Genomic DNA, 20,228 nt, shown 5'->3' with positions numbered 1-20,228 from the left:
GTGTGGGGTGACACAGGGAAAGTAGGCAGGAAATGGAGGGGGCACACAGTTAGAGGTGGTAGGATGGCACCTGAGGGAGGGTAGGGTGACAATGCAAGGGAGGCCAGGGGCAGACAGTGCAATAGAACGATTCCCAAGGATTTATAGCCAGCCAGCTAGGAACCTGCATGCTGTATAATGTATTCCAGTTTCAGTACGTTTCCTCCTGCCATGAGCAACGGTTTGGAATATATTATAGTAGGATAGCTTCCTCCCTGTGATAACCATCACCAGACAGATGTCCTATGGCAGGGGTAGGCAACCTTTTAGCAGCACTGTGCCGATATAGGATTGTGATGTCCCGTTGCATGCCGATCCTATTTTTTAAAATTGAGGTGTGTATGCTACCGTATTCTGCTTGTGTTATTTTTACTGTAGTTGCTTTGTATCGTTGTATTTGTGCGTATATGAGCTATTATATTGTATATGTTCAGGAGTAGTTTATGGTATCGTGTATGATACATATGAATGTGGGCTATGTACGTGGGGTTGCTTGTGGAATTGTGTGTGGATGGATATGTCACATTGTGTTTGTCTGTGAGGGGCTGTTTGGGGTATTGCATGTTGAAAGGCTGCATGTGGGGTTGTGTGCATGTATGTGGATTGTCAGTGGTGTTGAGTTTGTGCGGATTGTGTGTATGTTTGTGTGTGGGCTGTTCGTATTATTTGTATGAGGGGAGGGTTATTCTGCATTTCTGTGTATATCTAGCAGTGTGGGTGGCTTCACTAGGTTCCAGTGGGGACCGGGCTGGCCAGGTATAGCTCAAGTATAGGAGCTGCAACAGCAGCTGCTCTGCTACAGTGTGGATTCCCATTCACAAGTGCTGGGAGGAAGTGATCTGAGATCACTTCCTCTACGTGCTGCAATGCATAAATTGAGTATTGTCCTTCACCACCTTTTCGTATTAGCAGATATCTATCAGGGACTCCTGATAGGAAAGCGCCTGTTTGGCTCTAGCAGCCTTGAGTGCCGTGCAAAGACACCTCGAGTGCCGTGCATGGCACTAGTGCCGTAGGTTGCCTACCCCTGTCCTATGGTGTCTACGCACTGACATTCACAGAATAGCAAAGGTGTATGAATGTATATAACAGAGTGTGACATTATAGCAGTATGTTTGGTTATGTATGGTGTGTTTCTGTGTGAGTGTGACATTATAGCAGTATGTTTGGTTATGTATGGTGTGTGTTTCTGTGTGAGTGACATTATAGCAGTATGTATGGTGTGTGTTTCTGTGTGAGTGTGACATTATAGCAATATGTTTGGTTATGTATGGTGTGTGTTTCTGTGTGAGTGTGACATTATAGCAGTATGTTTGGTTATGTATGGTGTGTGCTTCTGTGTGAGTGTGACATTATAGCAGTATGTTTGGTTATGTATGATGTGTGTTTCTGTGTGAGTGTGACATTATAGCAGTATGTTTGGTTATGTATGGTGTGTTTCTGTGTGAGTGTGACATTATAGAAATATGTTTGGTTATGTATGATGTGTGTTTCTGTGTGAGTGTGACATTATAGAAATATGTTTGGTTATGTATGATGTGTGTTTCTGTGTGAGTGTGACATTATAGCAGTATGTTTGGTTATGTATGATGTGTGTTTCTGTGTGAGTGTGACATTATAGCAGTATGTTTGGAAATGTATTGTGTATGTTTCTGTGTGAGTGTGACATTATAGCAGTATGTTTGGTTATGTATGGTGTGTGTTTCTGTGTGAGTGTGACATTATAGCAGTATGTTTGGTTATGTATGGTGTGTGTTTCTGTGTGAGTGTGACATTATAGCAGTATGTATAATGTGTGTTTCTGTGTGAGTGTGACATTATAGCAGTATGGTTGGTCATGTATTGTGTGTGACATTATAGCAATATGTTTGGTTATGTATGGTGTGTGTTTCTGTGTGATGGTACAATATAGCAGTATGTTTGGTTATGTATGGTGTGTGTTTCTGTGTGAGTGTGACATTATAGCTAAATGTTTGGTTATGTATGGTGTGTGTTTCTGTGTGAGTGACATAGCAGTATGTTTGGCTGTGTATTGTGTGTGTTTCTGTGTGAGTGTGACATTACAGCAATATGTTTGGTTATGTATGGTGTGTGTTTCTGTGTGAGTGTGACATTATAGCAGTATGTATGGTGTGTGTTTCTGTGTGAGTGTGACATTATAGCAGTATGTTTGGTCGTGTATTGTGTGTGAGTGTGACATTATAGCAATATGTTTGGTTGTCTATTGTGTGTGAGTGTGACATTATAGCAATATGTTTGGTTATGTATGGTGTGTGTTTCTGTGTGAGTGACATTATAGCAGTATGTATGGTGTGTGTTTCTGTGTGAGTGTGACATTATAGCAGTATGTTTGGTTGTGTATGGTGTGTGTTTCTGTGTGAGTGTGACATTATAGCAGTATGTTTGGTTATGTATGGTGTGTGTTTCTGTGTGAGTGACATTATAGCAGTATGTATGGTGTGTGTTTCTGTGTGAGTGTGACATTATAGCAGTATGTTTGGTTGTGTATGGTGTGTGTTTCTGTGTGAGTGTGACATTATAGCAGTATGTTTGGTTGTGTATTGTGTGTGTTTCTGTGTGAGTGTGACATTATAGCAGTATGTTTGGTTATGTATGGTGTGTGTTTCTGTGTGAGTGTGACATTATAGCAGTATGTTTGGTTATGTATGGTGTGTGTTTCTGTGTCTGTGTATAGATCAGGGCTGGCTAGTTACCTGTACAGATCTCTGTGTGTTACTGACAGTCTAGATGTGCATGGCTAGTTTGCCATAAAAACAAAAAAAAAAAAAACTAAAATAAATAGGAACTTAACATAAAAATACACTAAAGTGAGAATCCAGAGTGAATTTCAAATTTAAGGTCAAAGTACTCAAATTGGAAGCATGGCTGACTTTTTCTAGTTTGGCCTTAATTTTCAGTTCACCCTGTGGATGTCCCAATTTACCACTTAGTGTACCATAACTACTGCTGTTTGCAGTTCATGCAATCACTACCGACCCAAAACGTACACATTACCCCAGCGGCTGCAGAGACAGCGAACAGAGAGCACCCATTCACATCAGAACGATTAAAATAACAGTTTGGAAAAAGGAACTCCTTGCACCATAACCACTAAAATGAAAAGAACGCTATAGCATTAGGAATAAAAACATGTATTCCTAACGCTAGAGTGTTATACTATCTAATTGGATTATCACTCCCCTAAAAGTAATCAAATAAAACCTATTACTCACTTTCTTTACCCTGGTGCGCAGGTCTAACTGCAACCAAGATCTCAGCCAATCCATTGATTCCCCCTGTGGGAAGCATTCAGCATCTCCATGTAATCTTTGCAGGACTAAACCCAGGAAGTCCCTCTAACGGCTCTCAGAGTGACAGCCAATGAAGGTGGCATTAGTCAGCAGTGTAAACACTGCCTTTTCAGAAACGTTTGCTCAACCTTCAGGGACAGGCTGTGTGCCTCAGAACCACTATAATAGTTCTGGTGCCTAAAGCGTCCCTTGAACTATACAATAACTTAGAGCTTAAAAGTTTTCCTTTCCTCTACTATATCACTAATACTAGAGCAAACAAAGTCTTACACTGTATCAATAAAATACAATACATTGAATTTGAGGGGCAGAATAAATCAACAATATTATCTAATCCAATTGTGCAGATCCCAACATAAAATCCTAATCCAGCACTGCCTGAGCCTGTCCTGATAACAGGCGGTCATTACATTAGATATAAACCCAGTGCTGTCTGAGCCTGTCCTGATAGCGTGCGATCATTACATTAGATATAATCCCAGCGCTGTCTGAGCCTGTCCTGATAACGTGTAGTCATTACATTAAATACAAACCCAACGCTGTCTGAGCCTGTCCTGATAACGTGCAGTCATTACATTAGATATTAACCCAGTGCTGTCTGAGCCTGTCCTGATAACGTGCGATCATTACATTAGATATAATCCCAGCGCTGTCTGAGCCTGTCCTGATAACGTGCAGTCATTACATTAAATACAAACCCAACGCTGTCTGAGCCTGTCCTGATAACGTGCAGTCATTACATTAAATACAAACCCAACGCTGTCTGAGCCTGTCCTGATAACGTGCAGTCATTACATTAGATATTAACCCAGTGCTGTCTGAGCCTGTCCTGATAACGTGCGATCATTACATTAGATATAAACCCAGCACTGTCTGAGTCTGTCCTGATAACGTGCAGTCATTACATTAGATATAAACCCAGTGCTGTCTGAGCCTGTCCTGATAACGTGCAGTCATTACATTAGATATTAACCCAGTGCTGTCTGAGCCTGTCCTGATAACGTGCGATCATTACATTAGATATAAACCCAGCCCTGTCTGAGTCTGTCCTGATAACGTGCGGTCATTACATTAGATATTAACCCAGTGCTGCCTGAGCCTGTCCTGATAACGTGCGGTCATTACATTAGATATTAACCCAGTGCTGTCTGAGCCTGTCCTGATAACGTGCGGTCATTACATTAGATATAAACCCAGTGCTGCCTGAGCCTGTCCTGATAACGTGCGGTCATTACATTAGATATTAACCCAGTGCTGTCTGAGCCTGTCCTGATAACGTGCGGTCATTACATTAGATATTAACCCAGTGCTGTCTGAGCCTGTCCTGATAACGTGCAGTCATTACATTAGATATTAACCCAGTGCTGTCTGAGCCTGTCCTGATAATGTGCAGTCATTAGAGAAGTACTTTGTGGTGTCTGCCAGCTGCCTAAAACAAAAACTATAAAATGTCTACGTGGGCAATTTAAAAAATAATGACTGTAGTAGAGTACTATTCACTAAATTCTGAATTCCAATAAAATCAAGTCCGAATGACAGAAACTCGGCTATTCTAGTTAAGCTGTGACCATGGCGGAGCTGCACATTTATTATTATATATTAGCGTTTCATTTTGCACAATTTGGAGTTCAGTAAAGGACTCCTACAGAGTGAGCACACACTCATTTCATTGCTGGGCTGACATGTTATCTGAAATGAAGACTTACTTAGCACTGGGGCCAATATTATTCTTATTACCCATGGAGCCAGGCTGGGGGTCCACCTGGAAACATACATTGCACATTGTATTTACAGCCCAGCTGGACAAATAAAATCACACAGGTGGCCCTGGAACCAAGAGCTGACAGTCTACAGAGCTCTGATAAACTTGGGAACTTTTAAAGTGACCAATCCTCCATTCTGCTTCTTTAACAGAGAGAAGGTCAGGGTTCACCTGGCACAGAGGGCATTGTACCCAGGCTGGGCCTGCCCACATTGACTTACCTTGGCAGGTGGAGGGCGCAGTCTCTCGGGGTCTCTCTAGGGGTCTTCCTCTGTAACTCCCTCCCTATCAGATTGCTCCCTGACTCAGGCACTCCAGGAAGGGAGAGAGAGAGAGAGAGAGAAGGAGGGAGGGATTGGCTCCACCCAGCACTAGTTAGACACTGAAACTGGCAGAGAGTGATGTTTGTTCACTATTAGCATGGACTCTTCATAGATAGAGACATTCCTCAGCCTGACCCACCCTCCCTGCCTCCCCCACCCTGGCTTTCTCACACTCCTGATGCCTCATACTCACACCTTGGGCCATTGCTAAACACACCACAAGAAACTCATTCCTGGCACACAGAGCTTACATTCCATGATCTCTGAGTGCACCCTACAGTAGCCAAATCCCTCTGACCTTCTATCCTGCTCAGTTGAACTGCATTTATCTAAGAGTTCATAATGTGCAGTGTATCACAGAGCTCCACAACAGTAAAACTCACAGTAATGTGCAGTGTATCACAGAGCTCCACAACATTAAAACTCACAGTAATGAGCAGTGTGAGTATATCACAGAGCTCCACAACAGTAAAACTCACAGTAATGTGCAGTGTGAGTATATCACAGAGCTCCACAACAGTAAAACTCACAGTAATGAGCAGTGTGTGTATCACAGAGCTCCACAACAGTAAAACTCACAGTAATGTGCAGTGTGAGTGTATCACAGAGCTCCACAACAGTAAAACTCACAGTAATGTACAGTGTGAATGTATCACAGAGCTCCACAACAGTAAAACTCACAGTAATGTGCAGTGTGAGTATATCACAGAGCTCCACAACAGTAAAACTCACAGTAATGTGCAGTGTGAGTGTATCACAGAGCTCCACAACAGTAAAACTCACAGTAATGTGCAGTGTGAGTGTATCACGGAGCTCCACAACAGTAAAACTCACAGTAATGTGCAGTGTGTGTATCACAGAGCTCCACAACAGTAAAACTCACAGTAATGTACAGTGTGAATGTATCACAGAGCTCCACAACAGTAAAACTCACAGTAATGTGCAGTGTGAGTGTATCACAGAGCTCCACAACAGTAAAACTCACAGTAATGTGCAGTGTGAGTATATCACAGAGCTCCACAACAGTAAAACTCACAGTAATGTGCAGTGTGAGTGTATCACAGAGCTCCACAACAGTAAAACTCACAGTAATGTACAGTGTGAATGTATCACAGAGCTCCACAACAGTAAAACTCACAGTAATGTGCAGTGTGAGTATCACGGAGCTCCACAACAGTAAAACTCACAGTAATGTGCAGTGTGAGTGTATCACGGAGCTCCACAGTAATAAACTCACAGTAATTTGCAACATATAGGATTATTACTGAAATAATGTTCATTCTGCAGACTATGTAATTAGGAATGAGTTTGTGTAAATGTATACAATTCTGACCTGATTTTAATGAGTACGTTATCCATCTAAAGTATTATAAATAACTTGTGAATTCAGTGACCCTGCTGTGTAATTATCTAATCAATGGCTGTCCCTCTGAGCATGCGTAACGCTTACACAAGGCCACACCCCTCGCGTCCTGTTCATACCATGCAGAGCATTGTCAGATATGAGAAAGATTTAAGTGGCAGATACTTACTGTGCTGAACCTCTTACCGCATGGAAATTTCCATCGCTTTACAATACAGCGATGAGTAATAAGGCTTATTATTATTCCATAGCCTAACTAGAAACGTTTTACAACTGACTGCAAAATCTATGGGTTGGACATGGAAGGAGCTGATCACAAGCGCATGGCACACCTGGATAATGTATGGCTATCAGAGACAGAGGATTCTGGGTAATGTATGGCTATCACTGACAGAAGATTCTGGGTAATGTACGGCTGTCAGAGACAGAGGATTCTGTGTAATGTATGGCTATCAGAGACAGAGGATTCTGGGTAATGTATGGCTATCACTGACAGAAGATTCTGGGTAATGTACGGCTGTCAGTGACAGAGGATTCTGGGTAATGTATGGCTGTCAGAGACAGAGGATTCTGGGTAATGTATGGCTGTCACTGACAGAAGATTCTGGGTAATGTACGGCTGTCAGTGACAGAGGATTCTGGGTAATGTATGGCTATCACTGACAGAGGATTCTGGGTAATGTACGGCTGTCAGTGACAGAGGATTCTAGGTAATGTATGGCTATCACTGACAGAGGATTCTGGGTAATGTATGGCTGTCACTGACAGAGGATTCTGGGTAATGTACGGCTGTCAGAGACAGAGGATTCTGGGTAATGTACGGCTGTCACTGACAGAGGATTCTGGGTAATGTACGGCTGTCAGAGACAGAGGATTCTGGGTAATGTACGGCTGTCAGAGACAGAGGATTCTGGGTAATGTACGGCTGTCAGAGACAGAGGATTCTGGGTAATGTACGGCTGTCAGAGACAGAGGATTCTGGGTAATGTATGGCTATCACTGACAGAGGATTCTGGGTAATGTACGGCTGTCAGAGACAGAGGATTCTGGGTAATGTACGGCTGTCAGAGACAGAGGATTCTGGGTAATGTACGGCTGTCAGAGACAGAGGATTCTGGGTAATGTACGGCTGTCAGAGACAGAGGATTCTGGGTAATGTACGGCTGTCAGAGACAGAGGATTCTGGGTAATGTATGGCTATCAGTGACAGAAGATTCTGGGTAATGTATGGCTGACAGTGACAGAGGATTCTGGGTAATGTATGGCTGTCAGTGACAGAGGATTCTGGGTAATGTACGGCTGTCACTGACAGAGGATTATGGGTAATGCATGGCTGTCAGTGACAGAGGATTCTGGGTAATGTACAGCTGTCAGTGACAGAGGATTCAGGGTAATGTATGGCTGTCAGAGACAGAGGATTCTGGGTAATGTATGGCTGTCACTGACAGGATTCTGGGTAATGTACAGCTGTCAGTGACAGAGGATTCTGGGTAATGTATTGCTGTCACTGACAGAGGATTCTGGGTAATGTATGGCTGTCACTGACAGAGGATTCTGGGTAATGTACGGCTGTCACTGACAGAGGATTATGGGTAATGTATGGCTGTCAGAGACAGAGGATTCTGGGTAATGTATGGCTGTCAGTGACAGAGGATTCTGGGTAATGTATGGCTGTCACTGACAGGATTCTGGGTAATGTACAGCTGTCAGTGACAGAGGATTCTGGGTAATGTATTGCTGTCACTGACAGAGGATTCTGGGTAATGTATGGCTGTCACTGACAGAGGATTCTGGGTAATGTACGGCTGTCAGTGACAGAGGATTCTGGGTAATGTACGGCTGTCAGTGACAGAGGATTCTGGGTAATGTATGGCTGTCACTGACAGAGGATTCTGGGTAATGTACGGCTGTCAGTGACAGAGGATTCTGGGTAATGTATGGCTGTCAGAGACAGAGGATTCTGGGTAATGTATGGCTGTCAGAGACAGAGGATTCTGGGTAATGTATGGCTGTCATTGACAGAGGATTCTGGGTAATGTACGGCTGTCAGTGACAGAGGATTCTGGGTAATGTATGGCTAACAGAGACAGAGGATTCTGGGTAATGTATGGCTGTCAGAGACAGGATTCTGGGTAATGTACGGCTGTCATTGACAGAGGATTCTGGGTAATGTACAGCTGTCAGTGACAGAGGATTCTGGGTAATGTATTGCTGTCAGTGACAGAGGATTCTGGGTAATGTATGGCTGTCACTGACAGAGGATTCTGGGTAATGTATGGCTGTCACTGACAGAGGATTCTGGGTAATGTATGGCTGTCACTGACAGAGGATTCTGGGTAATGTATGGCTGTCAGAGACAGATGATTCTGGGTAATGTATGGCTGTCACTGACAGAGGATTCTGGGTAATATACGGCTGTCAGAGACAGAGGATTCTGGGTAATGTACGGCTGTCAGAGACAGAGGATTCTGGGTAATGTATGGCTGTCAGTGACAGAGGATTCTGGGTAATGTATGGCTGTCACTGACAGAGGATTCTGGGTAATGTACGGCTGTCAGTGACAGAGGATTCTGGGTAATGTATGGCTGTCAGTGACAGAGGATTCTGGGTAATGTACGGCTGTCAGAGACAGAGGATTCTGGGTAATGTACGGCTGTCAGAGACAGAGGATTCTGGGTAATGTATGGCTATCACTGACAGAGGATTCTTGGTAATGTACGGCTGTCAGAGACAGGATTCTGGGTAATGTATGGCTGTCAGAGACAGAGGATTCTGGGTAATGTATGGCTGTCACTGACAGAGGATTCTGGGTAATGTATGGCTGTCACTGACAGAGGATTCTGGGTAATGTATGGCTGTCACTGACAGAGGATTCGGGGTAATGTATGGCTGTCAGAGACAGAGGATTCTGGGTAATGTATGGCTGTCACTGACAGAGGATTCGGGGTAATGTATGGCTGTCAGAGACAGAGGATTCTGGGTAATGTCTGGATATCACTGACAGAGGATTCTGGGTAATGTACGGCTGTCAAAGACAGAGGATTCTGGGTAATGTACGACTGTCAGTGACAGAGGATTTTGGGTAATGTACGGCTGACAGTGACAGAGGATTTTGGGTAATGTACGGCTGTCAGAGACAGAGGATTCTGGGTAATGTACGGCTATCACTGACAGAGGATTCTGGGTAATGTACGGCTGTCAGTGACAGAGGATTCTGGGTAATGTATAGCTGTCAGAGACAGAGGATTCTGGGTATTGTAAGGCTGTCACTGACAGAGGATTCTGGGTAATGTATGGCTGTCACTGACAGAGGATTCTGGGTAATGTATGGCTGTCACTGACAGAGGATTCGGGGTAATGTATGGCTGTCAGAGACAGAGGATTCTGGGTAATGTATGGCTGTCACTGACAGAGGATTCTGGGTAATATACGGCTGTCAGTGACAGAGGATTCTGGGTAATGTATTGCTGTCACTGACAGAGGATTCTGGGTAATGTGCGGCTGTCAGAGACAGAGGATTCTGGGTAATGTATGGCTATCACTGACAGAGGATTCTGGGTAATGTACGGCTGTCAGAGACAGAGGATTCTGGGTAATGTACGGCTATCAGTGACAGAGGATTCTGGGTAATGTACGGCTGTCAGTGACAGAGGATTTTGGGTAATGTATGGCTGTCAGAGACAGAGGATTTTGGGTAATGTATGGCTGTCAGAGACAGAGGATTATGGGTAATGTATGGCTGTCAGAGACAGAGGATTATGGGTAATGTATGGCTGTCAGAGACAGAGGATTATGGGTAATGTATGGCTATCACTGACAGAGGATTCTGGGTAATGTACGGCTGTCAGAGACAGAGGATTCTGGGTAATGTACGGCTGTCACTGATACACATTACATACAGGGCGGTGAACTTTGGGGCTCAGCACCCCGGGACATAAAGGGGGTACAGGATTAAAACTTACATTGATAAATAGCCCGTGTCCCACCTGCAAAAAGCGGGGCAATCAGGTGTACAGAGCCTGATATATCAGCATCCAAAGTCTGGGGCTCGAGGCTCTGTACATCCCCGAAATTAGTTCCATGGAGTTGCTTGGTTTAGTCCAGCGAATTCAAACTTTGCCCCTGAACCAAGCAACAGCCAATAGGATGAAAGGGCGCGAACCAAATCACGGCAATCAGCACTCGGGAGAGGAAGGAGTTTCACTGCCCAATCCGTCGAAAGGGCACAAAACCAGATTGCACCAATCTGCTGAAAGGCACAAAGCCAATTCGCGCCAATCAGCGCCCAGGCGCGAGAGGGGCTTCGCCACTCTATCAGTTTGAACGGGCGCTCCTGACTGATTGGTCGCCGGCGCCCCGCAGCACCCATTCAGTGCTCACTCATGCCGACCAACCAGGAGAATAGCGCAAACCCCATTGAATGGGCACTCCTTCTGCCATTGGTCAGCACGGATTTCAACGTGGCGGGTGTCCCCCTCTCAGGTATCCACTGGAGAGAGTGTTTGTCTGGGCAGCTACGAGCCTAACCCATAGCTCCCAGATTTCCCAGTGATCATAGCTCTGTTAGGAACAGGTAGGGCAATCTCCGACCCGGGGATTGAAAGCAGTGTGCGCAGGCTGGTTCGGGAGACGAATGCTCCCCCTGCTGAGCGTTTGGTAATACGAACCGGCGGCCACCATTGTTCCCTTGCGGCCTGCGGTTTTCACGCCTCATTAGTGAGGTGTGAATATTCTAACAGTGTGTGCATTCTAACAGTGTGCGCAGGCCGGTTCGGGAGACGAATGCCCCCCCTGGTGGGCGTTCGGTGATACGAACCGGCGGCCACTCAGGGGAAGCACGCGCCACTTGTTCCCTTGCGGTCTGCGGTTTTCACACTTCGTTAGTTAGCGCCCCCGTGGGGTTAAAGGGTATTTTGCAGGATTTAGGGTCAAAATTACAGTAAAAGGGAAAAATTACAAAGGGGGAACACATATTCCAGAAGGGCACATCCACATATAGAAAAAGGGCAATTCACAGTTATGCAGCAGTCCCGCCACATATGGCAATATACCATGGCTGCACTATGTTTCCTACCCTGAATTTTATTGCTATGTGGGCTTTATAACAGACTGTAGGAAAAGGGAAGGGGCGGCCTTTTATTAATTGAATAATCATTATGTGTCCAACGGGAGTTGGGGAGGGATTATTCCATGAGGTTGTGCTCCCATGGCATTTCGTCTGGAAAGGAAATATTGATAGATAGGAGGTCAATTTTCCTGTTTAATTAACTGCTGATAATGGTGGTGATTTGACAATTTATTTATATATATTGTGTTTTATTTTCCAAAATTTCACAAAAAAACATCCAAGCATACAGTACCTCAAATTGCATTACATATAATGAAATAGGATTCATGTACTATGAAGCTAGGGGGGGCAGCAGTGAGAAACCATATCTATTAGCTACATGTATTGCAAAATGAAAGTACCAACATAAAAAACCAACCACTCTCTGACACATTCACAGTCCCCGGATGCTAGCATTTTTTATAACTCTTTATACATATCCCTATATTAGTTACTTCCCAACTGGGCGTAATCCTACCGCTAGATTCTCTCGGGACCCAGAGGTGTGTCCCGGGGGCTTATCAACCTTCTTTAATGTAAAATATTAATTACTAACCAGGAGCTTTTCAACCATTTTTGTCTATTTACTGATTTTCGTCAATCCAACAGAGTTCCCTTGAATTATTCCATTTTCCATTGATATATTAATTGTTTTTTAATTTCATCCCACTCTAAAACCTTGTTACTTTTCCAATGCCTTGCCATCTTAGCTGCCATCAAAATATGAATTATTAGCATACTGTTTTCAGTGGGCACAGAGGGCCATCCCTGGTGGAAGCTCTGGTGTAATAGGTATATATCTGACATATAGCATTAATCTGATCATATACACCCTTCCATAGCTTATATGGAGACAGTCTCCTTTCCCAGCAGCACATCTCCAACATTTATTATGCTGGTGGTTGGTGATTTGACAATTTAATGCTTTCATGGCTGGTCTAAGATACACAAAATCTCCTCCTGTGTCTTCATCTTTACATACAGGCCAGTTCTATGGCACGTGTAGACCATATGCCATAGAAATTAATGCTGATATACTGTTATAGCCACATCTAAGCTGCCCATTACCTGTCTCATTGGTTTCATTCCAAATGTTATTTCCTGCTAACAATGAGTGTATGAAGTCACCATGAAATCTATCACTTCTGTTACACTATTCCACAATTATAAAGAAAAAAAAATCCTCACAACCTCCCTTTCTGTTGTCAGGGTGTATTCTCAATGTTAAAAGACATTTATACAAATCTTGGGAAATGGTACACTGCTACAGTATTTACATTCCCCACACAGACTGACACTCAGTACATTCCCCACACAGACTGACACTCACTACATTCCCCACACAGACTGACACTCACTACATTCCCCACACAGACTGACACTCAGTACATTCCCCACACAGACTGACACTCAGTACATTCCCCACACAGACTGACACTCAGTACATTCCCCACACAGACTGACACTCACTACATTCCCCACACAGACTCACACTCACTACATTCCCCACACAGACTGACACTCACTACATTCCCCACACAGACTGACACTCAGTACATTCCCCACACAGACTGACACTCACTACATTCCCCACACAGACTCACACTCAGTACATTCCCCACACAGACTGACACTCAGTACATTCCCCACACAGACTCACACTCAGTACATTCCCCACACAGACTGACACTCAGTACATTCCCCACACAGACTCACACTCAGTACATTCCCCACACAGACTCACACTCACTACATTCCCCACACAGACTCACACTCACTACATTCCCCACACAGACTGACACTCAGTACATTCCCCACACAGACTGACACTCACTACATTCCCCACACAGACTCACACTCAGTACATTCCCCACACAGACTGACACTCAGTACATTCCCCACACAGACTCACACTCAGTACATTCCCCACACAGACTGACACTCAGTACATTTCCCACACAGACTGACACTCAGTACATTCCCCACACAGACTGACACTCAGTACATTCCCCACACAGACTGACACTCACTACATTCCCCACACAGACTGACACTCAGTACATTCCCCACACAGACTGACACTCACTACATTCCCCACACAGACTGACACTCAGTACATTCCCCACACAGACTGACACTCAGTACATTCCCCACACAGACTGACACTCAGTACATTCCCCACACAGACTGACACTCAGTACATTCCCCACACAGACTAACACTCACTACATTCCCCACACAGACTGACACTCACTACATTCCCCACAGACGGACACTCACTACATTCCCCACACAGACTGACACTCAGTACATTCCCCACACAGACTGACACTCACTACATTCCCCACACAGACTGACACTCAGTACATCCCACACACAGAACACTCACACTCAGGACATGCCTCACACAGACTCGCACTCAGTACATCCCGCACACAGACTCACACTCAGTACATCCCTCACACAGACTCACACTCACACTCAGTACATCCCACACACAGACTCCCACTCAGTACAGCCCTCACACAGACTCCCACTCAGTACAGCCCTCACACAGACTCACACTCAGTACAGCCCTCACACAGACTCCCACTCAGTACATCCCTCACACAGACTCCCACTCAGTACATCCCTCACACAGACTCACACTCAGTACATCCCTCGACCCTCACACAGACTAACACTCACACTCAGTACATCCCACACACAGACTCATACTCAGTACATCCCACACACAGACTCACACTCAGTACATCCCTCACACAGACTCACACTCAGTACATCCCTCACACAGACTCACACTCAGTACATCCCTCACACAGACTCACACTCAGTACATCCCTCACACAGACTCACACTCAGTACATCCCTCACACAGACTCACACTCAGTACATCCCTCACACAGACTCCCACTCAGTACATCCCTCACACAGACTCCCACTCAGTACATCCCTCACACAGACTCACACTCAGTACATCCCTCGACCCTCACACAGACTAACACTCACACTCAGTACATCCCACACACAGACTCATACTCAGTACATCCCACACACAGACTCACACTCAGTACATCCCTCACACAGACTCACACTCAGTACATCCCTCACACAGACTCACACTCAGTACATCCCTCACACAGACTCACACTCAGTACATCCCTCACACAGACTCACACTCAGTACATCCCTCACACAGACTCACACTCAGTACATCCCTCACACAGACTCGCACTCAGTACATCCCTCACACAGACTCGCACTCAGTACATCCCTCACACAGACTAACACTCACACTCAGTACATCCCTCACACAGACTCACACTCAGTACATCCCTCACACAGACTCACACTCAGTACATCCCTCACACAGACTAACACTCAGTACATCCCTCACACCGACTCACACGCAGTACATCCCTCACACTCAGTACATCCCTCACACAGACTCACACTCAGTACATCCCTCACACAGACTCACACTCAGTACACTGAGTACATCAATGTCACAGTAATCATAACCCACTCCGCCTGCCTTCCCCTCCAGGGACACTGTAAGGACCGAGGCAGACGTTGCACGATCCCGCGGAGGGTGGATACGGGGTAGTTGATATAGAGGGTCCCCCCGGAGGGAACAGAGGCCCCCTAGCGACTGACCCTCGTACACACCGATAATTTAGAGAACCTGACGTATGTCACCAGACTACTATTACCTGTTACATCTAACTCATGGGTTGATGGGGAACACCTAGAGTAAGCAGAGGGGCTACTACACGGAAGCACCGTGTGGGAGGGGAAGTACCTGGGGAATGTTGGGTTTCTCTAGAAAACAGCCAGATCATAAGTAACACTTAGTACAATCACCAATTACCTAGCTCCTTATGTATCTTTTTACTGCTGACGCCCAATTACAGGGTTCGCTTTACTTTATTAGCACAGCGTTGAGGGGGCGGATGGGGGCGGGAGCATGCCGTCTCTCAGTGAGCCTCATCTGGTCGGAGCTCGAGACACACTCATACACCCACACGCTCGTGCTGACCGTAGCGCGGCCGCACAGGGAGTGCTTCGGTTACCTGGGCTGGTACCGGTCCGGGGTCCCGCTAGTGTCGGTCGCTGCACGAGATAATCCCCCCCCCCACTTAGGAGGGGGGGCATAGATTTGGAACTAGTCCAAATTCTGAGAGGGTATCGACGATAGGGATACATACCTCCTTTTAACTAACACCGGGATAACCAGTCCCGCGCCTAGACCGCCGGCTCCTGACTCATTTTCCTGCTTATCACACTCGCGCTCTCTCTGTGACTCTTTCTACCCCCCCCCTCCCCCCCATTTCTATCCCCCCCTCCCCTTCTCCCCCCGCTCGGGCATTGCATTAACCGATCTACCGACTGAGCACCTTCCTCGGGGCAATAAGGTACCTTAATAGCCGACTGGCCTGGTAACCATGGCCTATTGCAACACGCCCCTGAAGATTGTCACACAGAACTGCAGGGGTCTTAATGTACCAGAGCGCAGGACACACCTGCTGAGGGAACTGAGGAAAAACCATGTGTCGATTGCCTTACTACAGGAAACTCACTTTAAGGAGGGCTCACAGCCTAGGTTACGGAATCGACATTACCCCAATAATTATTTCAGTAACCACCCTACGTCGCACAAAACGGGAGTGGCCATTCTCCTGGCGGCTGATCTCGGTTTTGAGGAGCTGGACCGACTGCAGGATTCACTAGGGAGATATCTCTTCCTTAAGGGAGTTATAGCCGGCAAGATCTACACGATAGCCTCCATCTATGTACCAAATAAGAGGCAGGCCCCCTTTCTTCGCAACACTCTACAGCAGTTGGAAGACTTCTCGGACGGAATCCTAATTGCAGGAGGGGACTTCAACATCCCGCTGGATCCGATTTTAGATTCCTCGACGGGACATAGCTGCATACCGCAACGTACTATCAAATCCATCAGACAAGCGATGGAAGAACTGAGGCTAGTAGATTGCTGGAGAGTGCTGCATCCCTCGGTGAAGGATTTTACCTATTATTCGGCACTCCACAACCACTATTCCCGTATAGATCTCTTTATCACCCGTGAGGGCCTGACACACTTGCAGGGAGCTGACATCACCCTGGCTACCTGGTCGGATCACGGTTCGGTCGAGATGAAACTCGCTGCCCCCCTATATAAACCGACGGGATGGAACTGGAGATTAAATTAAGCCCTGCTACTGGACCCAAACATTAAGAAACAGATTCACCAGGAGTTAGAACGATATTTCCTGGAAAATGATACCCCGGATGTCTCCCCGATATCTCTTTGGGAAGCACACAAGAGTGTGATCCGTGGTACACTTATACGACTTGCTTCACAGAAACGGAAATCGTTTATGACCGAACTCACTGAATTACATCAAACAATCGCAACACTGGAATGCAGCCACAAGCGATCACAACTGACCGCGGTGTATGGCGACCTGATGGAACACAGGAGGAAACTCAAAGCACTTCTATTGAAAAGACATCTTCGGTCAGTGCAACGTACCAAAGGCTTTTACTACGCCCACGCTAATAAAGGTGGCAAATATCTGGCGAGACTGTTGAGAGGTCCTGCTCCACATAGACAAATCCGTCAGATACGCTTGTCAAATGGGGAAATTTCCCCTTTCCCTGAAAAGATCGCAGAGGAATTCAGGATCTTCTACGAGAAACTTTACAACCTACACCCGCCTGCCGCTGGTGCCGAGGCTGCACGGGAACGTTTGACGATACATGAATATCTATCTGAAACGGTCCTGAGCACGTTGGATCGGGATTCGGCGGCGATGATGGACGCGCCGATTAGCGTAGAGGAACTGGCAGCCGCTCTCAAATTATCCAAAACTGGATGACCGAGGAGGGGTTGACCCTACAGACCCTGCAGAGCTGGCAAGCACTGAGGGGACAGGAACACATATCCCCACTACCCAGCCCTATGCTACCGATCACGCATAACGAGGAGTTGGGTGGAGGTCTCCCAGCAGGAGTGTGGACCAGTGAGAGCACGCGTGAATATATACCCATTTATACGGACCTCTCCACTGGAAGAGTACGAGATTTCCCCTCACTGCTGGCGGACAGACCACGGACACCTCTCTTACATCTTCGGTACCTGCAGCTGAAACACTTCCACACCTCAATACCGCACAATGAACGTTTAAGTAGAGACCTCACTTGGTTCGAAGAACTATGTGACCGGGGAGCCACCCTTGATCACGCTATCTCGACGTTGTACCAACATCTGCTGGCTGGTGGCGCATCCACCCAGATGGCATTTAAACGACAATGGGAGGGTCAGCTAGGAAAAACATTCACTACCCAACAGTGGGAATTAGCGTTACTTTGGCAACACAGTTCTATGAGCTCCTATTACCAAGAGATGAACTACAAACTCATATCCCTATGGTACAGGACACCAGTATTTTTACACCGCATTAATCCATCTCACTCCTCGGTATGCTGGAGATGCCAAGATGAACGGGGCACGGTATCCCATATCTGGTGGGAGTGCAGAATAATCGCCCCCTACTGGGACTTGATCAAAACCACGTTGGAACTCATCTTGGGGGATATACCTGATTGGACCGCGGAACTGGCCCTGTTACACATCTCCACTCAGTCCATCTCAGTATACAAGAAGTCAATCCTACGACACTTACTTAACGCCGCCAAAGCAAACATCCCAGCTCATTGGAAGACGAATGTGGTGCCGACTAAACAAGAATGGATACGCAGGGTGGAAGAGATTCAGGGGGCAGAGGAAGCCCGCGCCACCATCACTGGCCGGGGGACCAAGCACGTCGAAATGTGGACCCCGTGGTTCTTATATATTGCCAGATATCGACAGGAGGCGGTTGCTCGTGGTAACAATGTTCAGAATGCAATGCCCACCCCCCCCTGACTCCCTTCTCTCTCTACTATGCTCTGGATCCATAATGGTCAGGCATGTCTGGGTCCGGGACTGGTAGGACCATATACGGGACGGAAAGTTGGCAATGTACGACTTGTGACAGACAACGACATTTACGGATAGTGATTCTTGAACTAAAATCTGAGAAAGGACTACAGATACAGGCTGCTCGCTCCATCACCAGGGATACGTACTGCCCTGGCCGACTTATGAACGGGACAAACCCTATACCTTGACGCCTTGACTGAAAAGTGCCCACCAACACATGAGTGATGGATTTAGTAACTCCTGCCATGACTCATCTAAGACTTGACCCTGACATATGGACATGACACAACGGCTTGGGGCTGACATAGCCTAATACCTAATTCTCGAGCTCTGATACAGGTGGCGATCGCGGGGGTCGGGTGAGCCCTTCCCTTAGACGCGAGCCCTAGGATATGATACTCTCGAATGTGGGATGTGGACTGAGTGTTTGGAGTTGGGGAAGGACGGGGAACGGGATGATAAACTCAGCAGAGAAAGATACATAGGCGTTATTGCACACATAGAAGCATATCTGACACAGGCCCAAGACGCAGAAGAGGCGCTAACTTTGATGCCCTACCGCATGTGCCCGACACAACTCAGTTGAACCCTGAACCGTGCCCCTTCTAGACTCTATTCCGCTCTATCCCCCCTGACCCGAATTGGCATGCTCTTCTTACCTGGCCATCTGACCCCCCTTTCCTATAACATAACAGGGTATGACTGACTATGTACAGTTGAAGATGATACTATATATAAGTTGTGTTAACCTAGCCTACAACGAGCAGATTACGAACGCAAGTAGTATCCGACATAAGAGTGGCAGTACGCTGGGAATACACATACCTACATATAATTGCTGAACCTATCTACAGTTTGTTAAACTCTCTTTTCTCTTATTTACTCACAATGTGTGTAACTTTATCATCTAATGCGACCAAAAGTGTATAGCAGCATATCGTGCTTACAAACATGGTTAGGTCTATCTATGCGAATATACCAACCTTGGACGAGAGGTATCCGCTGCATCTCTTCTCTGGGGATAGATGCCATAACATATGTAACCAGCCACACACTCAGATCTTTAGATTGCGATTAGACATTATATGATTGCCTGTACTTTGCTGAAACGCATACTTTAATGTTTATCTTGTTAATCTATGGAACAATGTACCCCTTTTTCCGGCCTACGAGCCGACTTGATGTACTCGCTATATTTCAATAAACAGATTTACAAAAAAAAAAAAAGTAATCATAACCCAAACACACAGTGTATGAAATCCAGAAAAATAACAGGATAGAGCGTGTTATCTGTCCATAGATATTTCCGGGCTTCACAAGGAGGAATAGAATAAC

General features: G+C 46.0%; 1 protein-coding gene across 1 annotated transcript in view; it reads right to left on the bottom strand.

Annotated features, from left to right (window-relative positions):
• FAM83H (family with sequence similarity 83 member H) overlaps positions 1 to 5,469 on the bottom strand; it is a 71,606-nt gene extending 66,137 nt beyond the window's left edge. The window contains exon 1 of the mRNA XM_063450955.1: positions 5,334 to 5,469. The gene's annotated coding sequence lies outside the window, so the exon portion shown is untranslated. The remainder of the gene's footprint in view (positions 1 to 5,333) is intronic.
• Positions 5,470 to 20,228: the final 14,759 nt, after the last annotated feature.

The sequence above is a fragment of the Pelobates fuscus genome, chromosome 4, assembly GCF_036172605.1.
Source record: "Pelobates fuscus isolate aPelFus1 chromosome 4, aPelFus1.pri, whole genome shotgun sequence".
Classification (NCBI taxonomy): domain Eukaryota; kingdom Metazoa; phylum Chordata; class Amphibia; order Anura; family Pelobatidae; genus Pelobates; species Pelobates fuscus.
This window is presented reverse-complemented; position numbering and strand designations above follow the sequence as displayed.